This window comes from Salvia splendens, chromosome 4 (genome assembly GCF_004379255.2).
Source record: "Salvia splendens isolate huo1 chromosome 4, SspV2, whole genome shotgun sequence".
Classification (NCBI taxonomy): domain Eukaryota; kingdom Viridiplantae; phylum Streptophyta; class Magnoliopsida; order Lamiales; family Lamiaceae; genus Salvia; species Salvia splendens.
In genome coordinates, this window is record NC_056035.1 from 24,609,790 (window position 1) to 24,625,864 (window position 16,075).

The following is a 16,075-nucleotide window of genomic DNA, read 5'->3' on the forward strand; positions in this document are numbered from 1 at the left end:
AAATTGTGAATTTTTTGTATATATTTGATGTGTAGTATTTAAATAGAGTATTTTGTTTTAGGCATTTGTTGCAGAGTGTATAAATAGTTTATTTTGTAATAGTATCGGTAGTGTGTGCACAATGTGTGTATGTATTTATATAGTGAGTGTGTGTAGTAGGTGCCACGCATGTTTAAATTGTGAATTTTATGTATGTATTTGATGTGTAGTATATAAATAGAGTATTTTGTTTTAGTATATGTAGCGTAACGTTTGCAATGTATGTAAGTATTATTTTTGTACATGTGTTTTAGGTATGTTTGTATATTTTATTTATAGTATGTTTACTGTTTTGTTTGTAGTATGTGCCGCGTACTGAGTGTAGTGTTTTTGTAATGTTAGTGTTTTGTATATGTATTTTGTGTACAATGTGTAATTTTTGTTTAATATGTTTATGTGTAAAGTGTGCGTATATGTGTGATGTGCTGAGGGTGCACAATGTGTATTATGTTTGTTTTATTCATTTTTTTCAGTGTGTCGTTGAGTTGTATGTGTGTGTGTTATATTTATATTGTGTTTGTGTATTTTATTTATATCGTGTTTAATTTTTGTAGTGTGTACCATGTGTGAAATTGTGTATTTAAATTGTGCATTTGTTGTATAGTGTACAAGTAGTGTATTTTGTATTAGTATTTGTAGTATGTGTAATGTATATATCATGTATATAGTGTGTGCATTTATTGTATAGTATATTTAAATTGTGTATTTTGTGTACGTAGTGAGTGTGGGTTGTATGTGCAGTCCATTTAGTGCGTAGTATAAATTGTGAATTTTATGCGTAGTATAAATTGTCTTATAAATTGTATGTAGTGAGTGTGCGAAGTAGGTACCACGTATGTATAAATTGTGAATTTTGTGTATATATTTGATGTGTAGTATATAAATAGAGTATTTTGTTTTAGGCATTTGTTGCAGAGTGTATAAATAGTTTATTTTGTAATAGTATCGGTAGTGTGTGCACAATGTGTGTATGTATTTATGTTATGTATGTGTTTTGTGTATTTTTTTATAGTGTGTGTAATATTATTCGTTGTATGTGTAAGAGTATGTATAGTATGTTTTATAATATTTGTATTTAGTTTTTCGTGTACAATGTGTATTGTTTGTTTTATATTTATGTGTTTAATGTGTGTGCATGTATCTTGTGTAGTGTAGTGTGTGTATTGCATATTTTGTATGGACAGTGTGTATTTTGTCTATAGTGTAAAGTTTTTATTTTTGTATAGTGGTGTTTAGTATGTTTATTTTGTGAATTGTGTACTAGTGTGTCTTTATTATATAATGTGTAGTATGTGCAGTCCATTTAATGTTTGTTTATTTTATATATATTGTGTTTATTTTTTATTTATATTGTGTTTAATATTTGTAATATGTGCCATGCATGTATAAATTATGTATTTTATGTGTATATTTGTTGTATAGTGTATAAATTGTGTATTTTGTGCTACTACCCGTAGTGTGTGCATTGTATGCATGTATGTTTACGGTACATGTGTAGTGTATTTTATTTATAGTGTGTAAATAGTGCGCAATGTGTAAGAAGTGTGTTTTTTTATATTGTGTTTGTGTATTTTATTTATAAAGTAGTTAATATTTGTAGTATGTGTAATGTATATATCATGTATGTAGTGTGTGCATTTATTGTATAGTATATTTAAATTGTGTATTTTGTGTACGTAGTGAGTGTGGGTTGTATGCGCTGTCCATTTAGTGCGCAGTATAAATTGTGAATTTTATGCGTAGTATAAATTGTCTTATAAATTGTATGTGGTGAGTGTGTGTAGTAGGTGCCACGTATGTATAAATTGTGAATTTTTTGTATATATTTGATGTGTAGTATTTAAATAGAGTATTTTGTTTTAGGCATTTGTTGCAGAGTGTATAAATAGTTTATTTTGTAATAGTATCGGTAGTGTGTGCACAATGTGTGTATGTATTTATGTTATGTATGTGTTTTGTGTATTTTTTTATTGTGTGTGTAATATTATTCGTTGTATGTGTCAGAGTATGTATAGTATGTTTTATAATATTTGTATTTAGTTTTTCGTGTACAGTGTGTATTGTTTGTTTTATATTTATGTGTTTAATGTGTGTGCATGTATCTTGTGTAGTGTTGTGTGTATTGCATATTTTGTATGGACAGTGTGTATTTTGTCTATAGTGTAAAGTTTTTATTTTTGTATAGTGGTGTTTAGTATATTTATTTTGTGAATTGTGTACTAGTGTGTATTTATTATATAATGTGTAGTATGTGCAGTCCATTTAATGTTTGTTTATTTTATATATATTGTGTTTGTTTTTTATTTATATTGTGTTTAATATTTGTAATATGTGCTATGCATGTATAAATTATGTATTTTATGTGTATATTTGTTGTATAGTGTATAAATTGTGTATTTTGTGCTACTACCCGTAGTGTGTGCAATGTATGCATGTATGTTTACGGTACATGTGTAGTGTATTTTATTTATAGTGTGTTTAATATTTGTGGTATGTATAGTGTGTAAATAGTGCGCAATGTGTATGAAGTGTGTTTTTTTATATTGTGTTTGTGTATTTTATTTATAAAGTAGTTAATATTTGTAGTATGTGTAATGTATATATCATGTATGTAGTGTGTGCATTTATTGTATAGTATATTTAAATTGTGTATTTTGTGTACGTAGTGAGTGTGGGTTGTATGCGCTGTCCATTTAGTGCGCAGTATAAATTGTGAATTTTATGCGTAGTATAAATTGTCTTATAAATTGTATGTGGTGAGTGTGTGTAGTAGGTGCCACGTATGTATAAATTGTGAATTTTTTGTATATATTTGATGTGTAGTATTTAAATAGAGTATTTTGTTTTAGGCATTTGTTGCAGAGTGTATAAATAGTTTATTTTGTAATAGTATCGGTAGTGTGTGCACAATGTGTGTATGTATTTATATAGTGAGTGTGTGTAGTAGGTGCCACGCATGTTTAAATTGTGAATTTTATGTATGTATTTGATGTGTAGTATATAAATAGAGTATTTTGTTTTAGTATATGTAGCGTAACGTTTGCAATGTATGTAAGTATTATTTTTGTACATGTGTTTTAGGTATGTTTGTATATTTTATTTATAGTATGTTTACTGTTTTGTTTGTAGTATGTGCCGCGTACTGAGTGTAGTGTTTTTGTAATGTTAGTGTTTTGTATATGTATTTTGTGTACAATGTGTAATTTTTGTTTAATATGTTTATGTGTAAAGTGTGCGTATATGTGTGATGTGCTGAGGGTGCACAATGTGTATTATGTTTGTTTTATTCATTTTTTTCAGTGTGTCGTTGAGTTGTATGTGTGTGTGTTATATTTATATTGTGTTTGTGTATTTTATTTATATCGTGTTTAATTTTTGTAGTGTGTACCATGTGTGAAATTGTGTATTTAAATTGTGCATTTGTTGTATAGTGTACAAGTAGTGTATTTTGTATTAGTATTTGTAGTATGTGTAATGTATATATCATGTATATAGTGTGTGCATTTATTGTATAGTATATTTAAATTGTGTATTTTGTGTACGTAGTGAGTGTGGGTTGTATGTGCAGTCCATTTAGTGCGTAGTATAAATTGTGAATTTTATGCGTAGTATAAATTGTCTTATAAATTGTATGTAGTGAGTGTGCGAAGTAGGTACCACGTATGTATAAATTGTGAATTTTGTGTATATATTTGATGTGTAGTATATAAATAGAGTATTTTGTTTTAGGCATTTGTTGCAGAGTGTATAAATAGTTTATTTTGTAATAGTATCGGTAGTGTGTGCACAATGTGTGTATGTATTTATGTTATGTATGTGTTTTGTGTATTTTTTTATAGTGTGTGTAATATTATTCGTTGTATGTGTAAGAGTATGTATAGTATGTTTTATAATATTTGTATTTAGTTTTTCGTGTACAATGTGTATTGTTTGTTTTATATTTATGTGTTTAATGTGTGTGCATGTATCTTGTGTAGTGTAGTGTGTGTATTGCATATTTTGTATGGACAGTGTGTATTTTGTCTATAGTGTAAAGTTTTTATTTTTGTATAGTGGTGTTTAGTATGTTTATTTTGTGAATTGTGTACTAGTGTGTCTTTATTATATAATGTGTAGTATGTGCAGTCCATTTAATGTTTGTTTATTTTATATATATTGTGTTTATTTTTTATTTATATTGTGTTTAATATTTGTAATATGTGCCATGCATGTATAAATTATGTATTTTATGTGTATATTTGTTGTATAGTGTATAAATTGTGTATTTTGTGCTACTACCCGTAGTGTGTGCAATGTATGCATGTATGTTTACGGTACATGTGTAGTATATTTTATTTATAGTGTGTTTGATATTTGTGGTATGTATAGTGTGTATATAGTGCGCAATGTGTATGAAGTGTGTTTTATTTATAATGTGTTTGTGTATTTTATTTATAAAGTATGTAATATTTGTAGTACGTGTCATGTATATATCGTGTATATTATGTGTGCATTTATTGTATAGTATATTTAAATTGTGTATTTTGTGTATGTAGTGAGTGTGGGTTGTATGTGCAGTCCATTTAGTGCGTAGTATAAATTGTGAATTTTATGCGTAGTATAAATTGTCTGTGATGAGTGTGTAGTAGGTGTCACGTAAGTATAAATTATGAATTTTATGTATATATTTGATGTGTAGTATATAAATAGAGTATTTTGTTTTAGTATATGTAGCGTAGCGTTTGCAATGTATGTAAGTATTATTGTTGTACATGTGTTTTGTGTATGTTTGTATATTTTATTTATAGTATGTTTACTGTTTGTAGTATGTGCCGCTGATAAGGCTAATTTCATGCATTGATTAAAGAGTTGAATTCGTGCATTTACGGGGTCTAACACTTCTTTTTAAGCTAAGTGTGTAGAAAGTTCGCCAGGTCCAGGAAGAAGAGAGGACAATTGCATGACCCAAGGAATCTGACGAATAAGTGAGCATTGTGGAGAAAAATGACTAGACGAAGGAGATCATGAAGCTGAAGGGCAAAATGGAGATTTATGCGAAGGCTTCTAGAAGATCAAACCCGCACCTATATAAGGAAGAGAGCATACAATCTAAAGAGGGGGGAGGACTTTTTTTTTGGGCACTTTGCTCTTGGCTCTCTTAGCCCACTCACTTCCACACACTTGGGGGGGCTGTTCGGGAATTTGTAGGGGTTCGGGTCATTTCATTTACTGTTTGATGTTGGGTAACACTGTCCTTGTGTAGGGCAAAGATACAATTATTTGCTTTCATTTTATTTTTGAATTTCACCGAGCTTCTTTGTTCGAAACTCGGCCCTGTTTTCTATTGAATTCTCGTTATCTATGCATTTTCTGTTTCCGTATTTACTTTACTGCTGTTGATTTTGATTATGGATGCAAATTGTTTTGAGTTTGACGTAGTTGCTGAACTGGATGTTTGTTTCTCGCGTTGGTTTATTGAGTTTGAGTAGAATTGTTGGAAGCTTGTGTAGATCGGGGCAGATCTATTGAATCGGAAGTTATAGAGTTGATTTTGTTTGTTGTTTGGTTCGGAATGCTTGGATCCGGAGTGGATTAAGCATCCGACGTCTGGATCGGAAACAGAATTGGTTGTGGTCGATGCTTGGTTTTTGTGTTTTCGTTTCACCCGTCTAGTATATGTAGATCTGTTCTATTTCCGGCTAATTGCAAGTTTCCGACGTCTGAACTTTTACATTTTGTTTGAATCTGGATTTGTGCTCTGTTTTCTTCATGTTCGCGTTTGATTCAGGTAATGAGATGCACGTCTTTGTTAGTTGCAACTTTTCTTCCGTACTATCTGTTTCTGGAAAATGGTCCCCACTGTTTACTCGCTTTCTGTCTAGCTATATTAGGAAGTTCTTTACTTGGTCTAGGAAATTAGTTTGAGATCTCGTGGTTATAAGGATGTTCGGCGTCAGCATGATTCAGTTTCCTAGGTCCAGTGTCTGATTTTCGTTCTTAGGTCTAGTAGTAGTCAAACCTCAACCCAAAATTGCGTGGCAGCAGCCAACAACTTGCCCAGAGTCTCCTAAATGCTTTCTTACACGTCCATCTTCGTGGGATCGACCCTTGCTTCGTTATACTAATCCATAGTATAGCTGGTTGATGGTTTGTGTGTCCGACGACCGAGACTTCTAGGATCCTCTGAGTTCCTAGACCTTGTGATCTAGCGGATTCTCTAGACCTGAGGGCTCAACCTAGTATAAAAGTACACACGAATCTTCGGTTAAATATGCTGCTTCAAATGGCGCCGTTGTCGGGGATGGATGGCGTAGTTTATGATTGTGTTTAGAGATTTTGGTATATAGTTTTGATTTGTTACGGTTTGGACACTGAGGTAACTCATCTGGGTGGAGGAACGATCAGTGTACTTGGAAGGTCAGGGACACAACATCTACGGTCACCACTAGATCGGGATTATCTACGGGAGATCCATTTCCGTTTGGTTCAGAGAGTGATGATGATTGGAGTTCGTCAGGAAAGGAGGATCCAAAGTCAACTTCAGAAACAGATACAGAGGAGGCAGGGATCAGAGACATGGCACACGTAGTCAATCCAGATCCGGAGATCGGTTCGCTCACTGCCCATCCAGATGGTGAGCCAGCCCAGACTATAGTTATGAACCCTTGTCAGAGGGCCATCGATATTTAGACAAATGTGTTAGGCATTCTACCGACGTTCTCTGGACGTAGGAACGAGTGTCCATACGAGTTCCTAAATGAGTTTAGCAAGCTGTGCAGTATTCAGAAAAGGCCCAATGATGCGACGGAGGAGGACTACCGCTTACGTGCAATTCCGTTCGCCTTGAAGGGAGAGGTCAATACATGGTTGCTGAGGCTACCCCCGGATTCTATCCGTACATGGAGGGACTTCAAGTTGGAGTTCCTGGATTACTTTTTCCCTTCGAACAAGAAGAATGCCCTCAAGAAGGAGATCGTGGAATGCAAGCAGGAGTACGATGAGTCTCTGAGTCAATATTGGTCTCGATTGAAAGGATTGCTAGATGCATTCCCAAACCACGGGATGATCGAGGCAGAGATTTATTATCTGTTCTACGAAGGAGCAAACCCCGAGTCAAAGGATTTGATGAATTCCTCGAGTGGTGGAAATTTTACAAAGAAAAAGGGAAGTGAAGCAAGAGAAATTTTGGGAAAGCTGATAGAGGCTAAGAAGGCATACGACAGTACGAGGAATGTTATGAGAAGAGGGACGGCAAACGCTCTGAGAGAGCAAGATGACGAAAGAGTCGAGGCGAGAATAGATAGGCTTGAGAAAGCACTCTTGAATGCAATCGAGAAGACTAATCCACCAGCCTCACAAGAAAAAGAAAAGCCTCCAGGGCCAGGAGAAATTTCACCCCAGGAATATTATGGTCCTCAAGAAGGAGACTACCAGGCCCAAGTTAATGCAATGGGTAGTTGGAATCCTGATGGGAGTTGGAACCCGGGAAACAGAGGGATGCACCCTGGAGGAACCATCCAAATTTTAGATGGTCTGACAACGATCCGACCCAGCCACTTCCACAACAGCACGCCCAGTTAACACATCAACCAGAAAGGTAGACTAACTGGTCTGGGAGAAATCAGGAGGGGCAGAACAGTTGGAGCAACCAGAACCAGGGAGATCACTCTAATTGGGGAAACATGAATCAAAACCACCAGGGGAACTCTTATGTAACGCCACACCAAAGAAACTACCCAAGAAATTATCAGAATACCCAACCTATTTACTAGGGAAACCAAGGGCCAGGAAATCAGTACACCAACATTTCAGGAGGTCTGCGGAACTTTCGTCATAATCAAGGAAGTGGACCACATCTGGGTCCAAGACCAAGTTCCGGCCAGTCTAGTTCTAAGATACCAAGGAATCTAGATGACATGGTGTATGATCTAGTTAATTCTCAATAGCATATGCAGAACAACTTGCAGAACAACTTGCAGTCCAACAATGACGTGGTGCATAAGCTTCAGGATGCTCACCTGGAGTAGAAGACAACAATGGATATGCTGGCAAAGAATTTGTCTCAGATCGCAACTTCCTTGAGCGAGATACGAGGAAACGAAGGAAAGATTCCTATCTCAGTAAGGCCGCCGGATAGGGAAAATATCAGTCAAATCACTTTGAGATCTGGGCGAGGATATGAAGGTCCAGCAATGAGGAAGGATGAAGAAACAACTCCAGTGAAGGGCAAGGAAGGGAAGGATCTAGTTCCTCAGTCTGAAAATTTTGGAGCAGGAAGTTCCGAGAGAAGAGATGACATTCGGGAAGGTGATTTGAGGAAACCATTACCGAGTATGGCTGAACCATTTTTCGTAGACCCAGAACCAGAAGTGGAAAATGAGGTAGTGAGGAAAGAACGGGTGAGTTTTCAGCTAAAGGACCTACAAGTCCAGGGAAACAATTGAAACCATTTCCGCACCGAGGAGAGGCTAAGAAGAAAAAGGATGAGCCGGTGGATTTCATGGACATCTTTGGGAAGTTGGAGATAAACCTGTCGTTCTTACAAGCTTTGAAATTACCGATCTTCAGCAAACTCATCAAGGAGTTTATAGCTGGGAAGAAAAGGCCTAGTGGGAACATTCTGATTGGAGAAAATGTTTCCGCGGTGATTCAGAAGCGAAGGATGCCCTCGAAATGCACTGACCCAGGTATGTTCACCTTACCCATTTCAATTGGTGATGTCAGAATTGAGCATGCCATGTGTGATTTAGAAGCATCGATAAATGTTTCACCGCTTTCCATTTACAAGAAGTTGGTAGGAGTAGGGATGGTAGATACAAAGGTGGTAATCCAATTGGCGGATAGGTCGTGCATTTGTCCAGAGGGAGTCTTAGAAAATGTTATCATCAAAGTGCATGATTTTCTGTATCCTGCTGATTTCCATGTTATCAAAATGAGTGACAATGAGTGTGCTGAGTCTAGCGGTGTACTTTTAGGGAGACCTTTTCTCCATACTGCCAAGATCATAATTGATGTTTTTATTGGAACCATATGCCTGGATTATAATGGGGAAAATATACATTTAGCATAGATGAAGCAATGAAGAAACCATTAGATGTTGAGAATATGCATACTATCGATGTTATTAACCCCCTGGTCCAGGAATATCTTGAGACTGAGTTGATGCAGGAGCAGATTGATAATTCAGAATTAAGTCACTCTATTGACAGAGAAGTAGCTGGATGGTGCGAGGCAATGAATACAAGGGAATTATCAGATGAAGAGCTAGCCGAAGCTATTTCGGAATTTTGTACGAATCCAGAGTCAGCCAGGTCAAGGGGATTAGTTCATGTAGCTAGTATGGAAAATTCTTCCAGGTCTGGAAAGGGAATGATAGCTGATGTGAAGGAAAAAGATCCCTTGCCCCAGGAAACAAGTACCCCCAAGAAGGAACTGAAAACTCTTCCACCAGGCCTTAAGTATGCCTATCTAGAAGAAAATGAGACTTTCCCGGTCATCGTCAACAGCAATTTGACCGAGGAACAAGAAAGAGACATACTTGAGGTAATCAGAAGGAATAAAAAGGCAATACGATGGATTCTCTCAGACCTAGTAGGGATCAGTCCGGATCTTTGCATGCACCACATCAGGCTGGAGGAAGGTGCGAAGGCCTGTAGAGACCCGCAACGCAAGCTGAATCCAAATATGAGAGAGGAAGTTTTGAAGGAAGTTTTGAAGCTGCTTTCGCTGGGAATCATCTACTCTATTCCAGATAGTGAATGGGTCAGCCCGGTTCACATGGTACCTAAAAAGTCAGGAATTCATGTAGTTAAGAATAATAAGAATGAATTGGTGCCTACCCGACTTGTCACTGGATGGAGGATGTGCATCGACTACAGGAAACTGAATGAAGCAACCAAGAAAGATCATTTTCCTTTACCCTTCATTGATCAGATGCTAGAGAGGTTGGCTGGGAAGCAATATTTTTGTTTCCTTGACAAGTATAGTGGATACTTCCAGATCTATGACTTCCAGATCTATGCAGACCCCGAGGATCAAGAGAAGACTACGTTTACTTGCCTTTTTGGCACGTATGCTTACAGAAGAATGTCGTTTGGACTGTGCAATGTGCCAGGCACTTTTCAACGTTGCATGATGAGTATCTTCTCAGATCTACTAGAGGATTGTATCGAGATTTTCATGGATGATTTTACCATATATGGGGACTCGTTCGATTCCTGTTTAGCTAGCCTAGACGTAGTATTAAGGAGGTGCCAGGAGAAGAATTTGGTCCTTAACTTTGAAAAATGTCACTTTATGGTACCCGAGGGAATTGTCATGGGGCATGTAGTCTCAGAGAAGGGCATACAGGTGGACCAAGCAAAGGTCGATGTGATTTCAAAATTACCTCACCCTACGAATCAGAAAGAAGTCAAGGGATTCCTAGGGCATGCAGGGTTTTATAGGAGATTCATAAAGGACTTTGCAAAGATTGCTCAGCCACTTCCCCATCTTTTGCATAATGATGTTGATTTCATCTTCGACGAAGAGTGTAAGAAAGCTTTTCAGCTATTGAAGGATAAGTTAGTATCTGCCCCTATCACTAGGGCACCCGACTGGAATCAGCCGTTTGAGATAATGTGTGATGCGAGCGACTTCGCAGTGGGGGCGGTGCTAGGTCAAAGGATTGATGGAAAAAATTACGTGATCTTCTATGCATTGAAGACACTCAACCAGGCCCAGAAAAACTATGACACCACGGAAAAGGAAATGCTGGCAATCGTGTATTCATTTTAGAAATTTCGCCCATACTTATTAGGGTCGAGAGTGATAGTTTTCACCGACCACGCGGCTATCAAGTACTTGGTGGCGAAGAAAGAATCGAAGCCAAGGTTAATCCGTTGGGTGTTGCTTTTGCAGGAATTCGATTGGGAAGTCAGAGACACAAAAGGGACAGAGAATTAAGTGGCTGACCATCTGAGTCGGATTTTTCGGGGGGAAACGGACGAAGCTATACCTGATGTATTCCCTTAGGAGCATCTATACCATTTAGGAAAATTTCCTAGACCTATCAATTGGGATATGATAATGGCGGTAACAGGTCCAGGAGATTCCGAGAAAGGGAAATGTCATCTGAACACTGAGCCATGGTTCGCAGACCTGGCAAATTATTTGGTCACAAGAGAGGTGCCTAGTTCACAAGAAATTTCCCGGGCCCAGAAGATGATACTCAAGAGCGAGGCCAAGTATTACTTCTGAGACGATTCTTACTTGTGGAGAATGGGAGCTGACCAGATAATCCGAAGGTGTATCCCAGAATGGGAGCAGAAGGATGTGCTTAATCATTGCCATGCGCTAGCGTGTGGAGGTCATTTTTGACCGAGGAAGACAGCGAGAAAAGTCCTAGACAGTAGATTTTATTGGCCTACGTTACACAAGGACGCTTTTGAATTCTGTCAAAACTGTGAGAGATGTCAGCAAACGGGGGAATTTCTAAAATAGATGAAATGCCGCAAGTCCCAGTGATTGTCTGTGAGATCTTCGATGTCTAGGGGATGGATATCATGGGTCCATTACCATCTTCGTACGGGAATACATACATACTTGTGGCAGTTGACCATGTTTCAAAGTGGATAGAAGCCAAGGCTACCACATCTTGTGAAGCCAAGGAGGTGGCTAAGTTTCTTAGGGCTAACATTTTTAACAGATACGGCGTGCTCCGAGCGATTATATCTGACCAAGGGACGCATTTCCGTAACCGAACCATAGAAGCTTTGATGAGGAAGTACGGAGTCCACCACAGACTTTCCACCCCATACCATCCTCAGTCTAATAGGCAGGCAGAGATCTCCAACAGGGAGATAAAGGCGATACTGGAGAAGACTGTGAATCCGTCAAGGAAGGCTTGGAGTAAGAGGCTTGGAGATGCATTATGGGTTTACAGGACAACGTACAAAACGCCTATTGGGATGTCGCCCTACAGGTTAGTGTTTGGCAAGATGTGCCACTTGCCGTGGGAATAGAACACCGAGCATATTGCGCGGTCAAGGAGATCCACATGAGACCCCAATCCTGCGAGGAAGAGCGGAAATTGCAACTTCAAGAGCTGGCGGAGCTAAGACTGGAGTCATATGAGTCTGCAATGTGGTACAAGGAGAAGACAAGACTCTGGCATGACAAGAACCTCCGGGTCAAGGAACTACAAGTGGGTCAGAAGGTCCTCCTTTTCCAATCCAGGCTCAAGCTGATGCATGGGAAGCTGAAGTCCAAGTGGATAGGGCTGTACACTGTTGTCAGTCTTCGAGCAAACGGAGCTATGAAAATCTAGGGAAGTGCCTTGAACTCTACTCCTTTCCTTGTTAATGGTCATCGGGTGAAGGTTTTTAGGGATAATTTTGAGTCGTGTGTGGTGGAGGAAGTGCTACTACGCGCACTCTCTATTATCACCTGATTGGTCTAGTAAGGAGTGCTCTCGACGAATTCCTGGGTCAGGTAAATAGGAATGCATCTTTAATCTATATACTAAACTAGGGGATCTCGGGAGTACTAAATTGAAAGTGTAAATATTTAGTTATTTTATAAAAGTAAAGAAAAACCCAAACAAAGAAAAAATTTAATCTTCCAAAAATATTTTCGGAATGTCAGATTTCTTTAGGGAAATTGTTTTGTCACCTTTGAATCCTTGACCTAGGAGTCTGGCGTTTCATTTTTGTTGTTTTTGCCTAAGTGTGGTATTGCGGGAAGGTAGCGTTTACATGGGGCAGAGAGATTTTAGTTTGGGAGGGAAGTGGTAAAGTTTCGAAATTCAAATTTTCACTTTACGGGGAGGCGTACGGTTGCTTACATCATGCCTCCAACCGCCTGCAAACCGTTCCCATCCCTACCTAAATTACTTCTTTTCCTTCTTTATTCTTTATTTCCCACACTAAACTCTCTCTCACTCTAAAAAAATCCCCGAATTCTCTCTCGCAATACCCACCTTTCTCTAACCCTAATCGGAATTTTTCTCCCGAGAATTTTGTGTAATTTCAGATTCAGATCATGGAGAACGCACCAAATGCAGGGAACCCCACCACATCTGCCGATTAAAGTGCGGCAACGTTCATGGTAGAATTAATGCAGAAATTCGGCGTTGCAGAAGAGGCGATGAATGTTTTCGCCCTGTTCACGACGATGAAAGAGAAAGAAGCACCTACCGCACCACCACCACCGCAAATTTCGGAAGTTATCGAAGGCCCAACCCGCTATTGTACATACAGTAGCCGAACCGTCCGCCAGCACACCGAAGAAATACGCCGCGTTAGGCGAAGAACAGGGACAGGAGGCGGATCTGGCTGCGGGGTTGGAGAAAATGGCAGTTGGTGATCAAAGGTTAGCACATTTCGTTGAGGGGGAAACCCCTGTTATTTCTGCGAGTATGGGTGAGGGGGAAACCCCTGTTTCTGTTGACGGTGTGATTGAGGAGGAAACCCCTGTTGTTTCTGTTGAAGTTGCTGAGGGGGAGACCTCTGTCGGTGTTTTGGAGGGGGAAACCCTTGTTATTTTTGAGAAAGTTGTTCAGGGGGAACCCCAGAAAGGCTCGTGGGCAGTGAAGCCCTAATTTCTGATCAGACAGCTGCTGGGGGGAAACCCCTGTCTACATTGAGGGGGCGACCCCTATTTTGTCTGGTGGGGAGGAGGCCCCCATTACTGATGAAGTTTCAGAGCCCATGGAGAGCGAGCTTAAGTTGATAGTTGATCTGGAGGAGAATCCGGCGAACGCAGATTCACCGGTGGACAAGAGAGCGGCCAGGCGTAGGGCCCGACAAAACTTGAGTGACGAGATTGAAGATCTGACTCTACCCACGGAGGGGGAATGTCTAACCTCGGGAATGGAGGGCGAACGAGAGGAGATAGTCCCTGGGTCTAGCAGGGATGAGGACGAAATAGAAGCGCGCCGCCTGGCGGCAGAGCGGATAAGGAAGGGCAAACATACTGCTACTTCCCGGGTCAAGAAGTCCAAGCAGACTACAGAAGGCAAATCTGTTGAAGCAACACTCCCATCCCCTACTCAAGTTCCTTTCGCCAAGGAACGAGTTGGCCCTACCCCAGAAAGCGAGTCTGAAGAGGAAGCGTTGGATGAACCAGAGGAGGTGTTGAATTTTGAGCCAGCTGTAGTTTGGATAACGAAGGGATTACTGGAAGCAATGGGGAAGTTCGAGGATCCTAAGAAAACGACAACATACAAAGAGAGATGTGGTTCTAGAAAGCTAGCGAAGTCCGGGAAACGATATGTTCGGGAGGAGTTGGAGGAGATAGACTCCGACGAGGAGTTTCGTCAGTTCATCGGCGCAATAGGGTTTGATTGGTTGTTAAAGCACAGTGACAGGGAGGTACCAACAGCATTGGCCCGGGAATTTTTCTCCACCTTCCGACTGAAGACCACCGCTGATTTGGATGCGAACTCAATTACTTTCCGACTCTTTACAGAGGAACATGAAATGAGCATCAGGGACTGGTCCCTCCAACTGGGTTTGTTTACCCGCGCAGAAGACGACGAAGGTATCTGGAATGAGCGCGTGGTGGGACCACCAAAGTACACTCCTGGATTCAAACCACAATCTGCTTGGGAGTTTGTCACACATCCGAAACTGGGACAGTTTAAGACCTGCTACTCGAAGGCCTTCCATATCAACAACCGAATCCTGCGTTTTGCTCAACCTTTCATAAGCTATAATTTAATGGGAACTGCCAATTCTGCTTTGACTACAGCCGACCTATACTTCACATGGTGCATGGCCAAGGGTGTGAAAGTGCATCTGGGTTATTGGTTAGCCTAGGCCTGCCATCAGATAGCCGCAAATCCTTCCCGCCACATGTACACATGCCACCTTCTCGGTGCTTACCTTCAGCGAAACTCAATCATGAAGATAGCAAAATCTACGCCGGAGGTAGTGATGTGCGAGCCGCCCGAGATCTTCAGTGTGGACTACTTCTTCAACAAGGGCTTGCTCTACATGCATGGGAAGGATATTTGCTTTTATGAGGTCAGCAGAATGGAACCCCAAGTGAAGCCAGAACAGGATGTTGTCAAAACGGTGGCCAGTGTAGAGTCTGACGAGATGAGAAAGGAAGTGGGATTGATGCGGAAGGAGCTTGGTGATGTCAGGGACGAGATTAAGGCCCTTAGGGGCAGTTTTACTGAGCTGGCGGGGAGGTCATCCTCGCAGAATGATCAAATGGCGGAGGCCGTAACCTAGATGATGATAATGACGAAGTGGCTGAAGGAGAAATTTCTCGAGTCCCCGAAGAAGTTGGCCGCTGGACCCAGCAATGTGTCCAAGCCGCCAGGGCAGGGAAGTTCTTCCCTCCAGCAGCCCCCACCAGTTTCCAAGCCCCTGATAGCCCAGTCTGCATCGAAGCCCGTGACAGTTAAGAAGCTAGTGTCTAGACCGAGTGAGAAAGAGGAGGATAAGCCGGAGTCGCCGACCAGGAAGAAAGCAAAAGTGGCCGACCCTACGTACCACCCCAGTTTGGCTCCTGAGGGGGCCAAACCCCAAATATAAACCCCCCTTGACCAAGTAACTTTACTTTCAGTTTTCTTTTATCTTCTTTCAGTTTTATTATTATGTTTGTTTGCTTGTTGTTTGTGTTATGTGTTTGTTTTTTCCAACATGTAGCGTGTTGTATATATTTGTCTGCGCCTATATGTGTCTTCTCCCACTTAGCCCAATTTTTGGTCTAAGTGTGAGAAGTTTGAGTTTCTTTTGAGCATGTTTTGGTTTATGTCTGTTGTGCTTTCTCTCACTTAGCCCGTTGCTCGGTCTAAGTGTGAGAAGTTTGTTTTGTTTGTGCATGTCTGTTGTTATGTGTTTCGTGGTAGTCTGTTTTGTACTTCCCTGTTTCCCCCCTTCACTAGGATAGCTTGGGGACAAGCTTGAGTGAAGTGGGAGGGGGAGGGAGTCGTACAGTTGTGTTTTAATGTGATTAGGTGTCTTTAGGTTTAGTTTCTTTATGTGTGTCGCTTGAGCTAGTGAATATAATAAGGCAAGATTCCCTTAGTTAGAGGTATTGAAGATAGGATGCATGTCAACTTTGA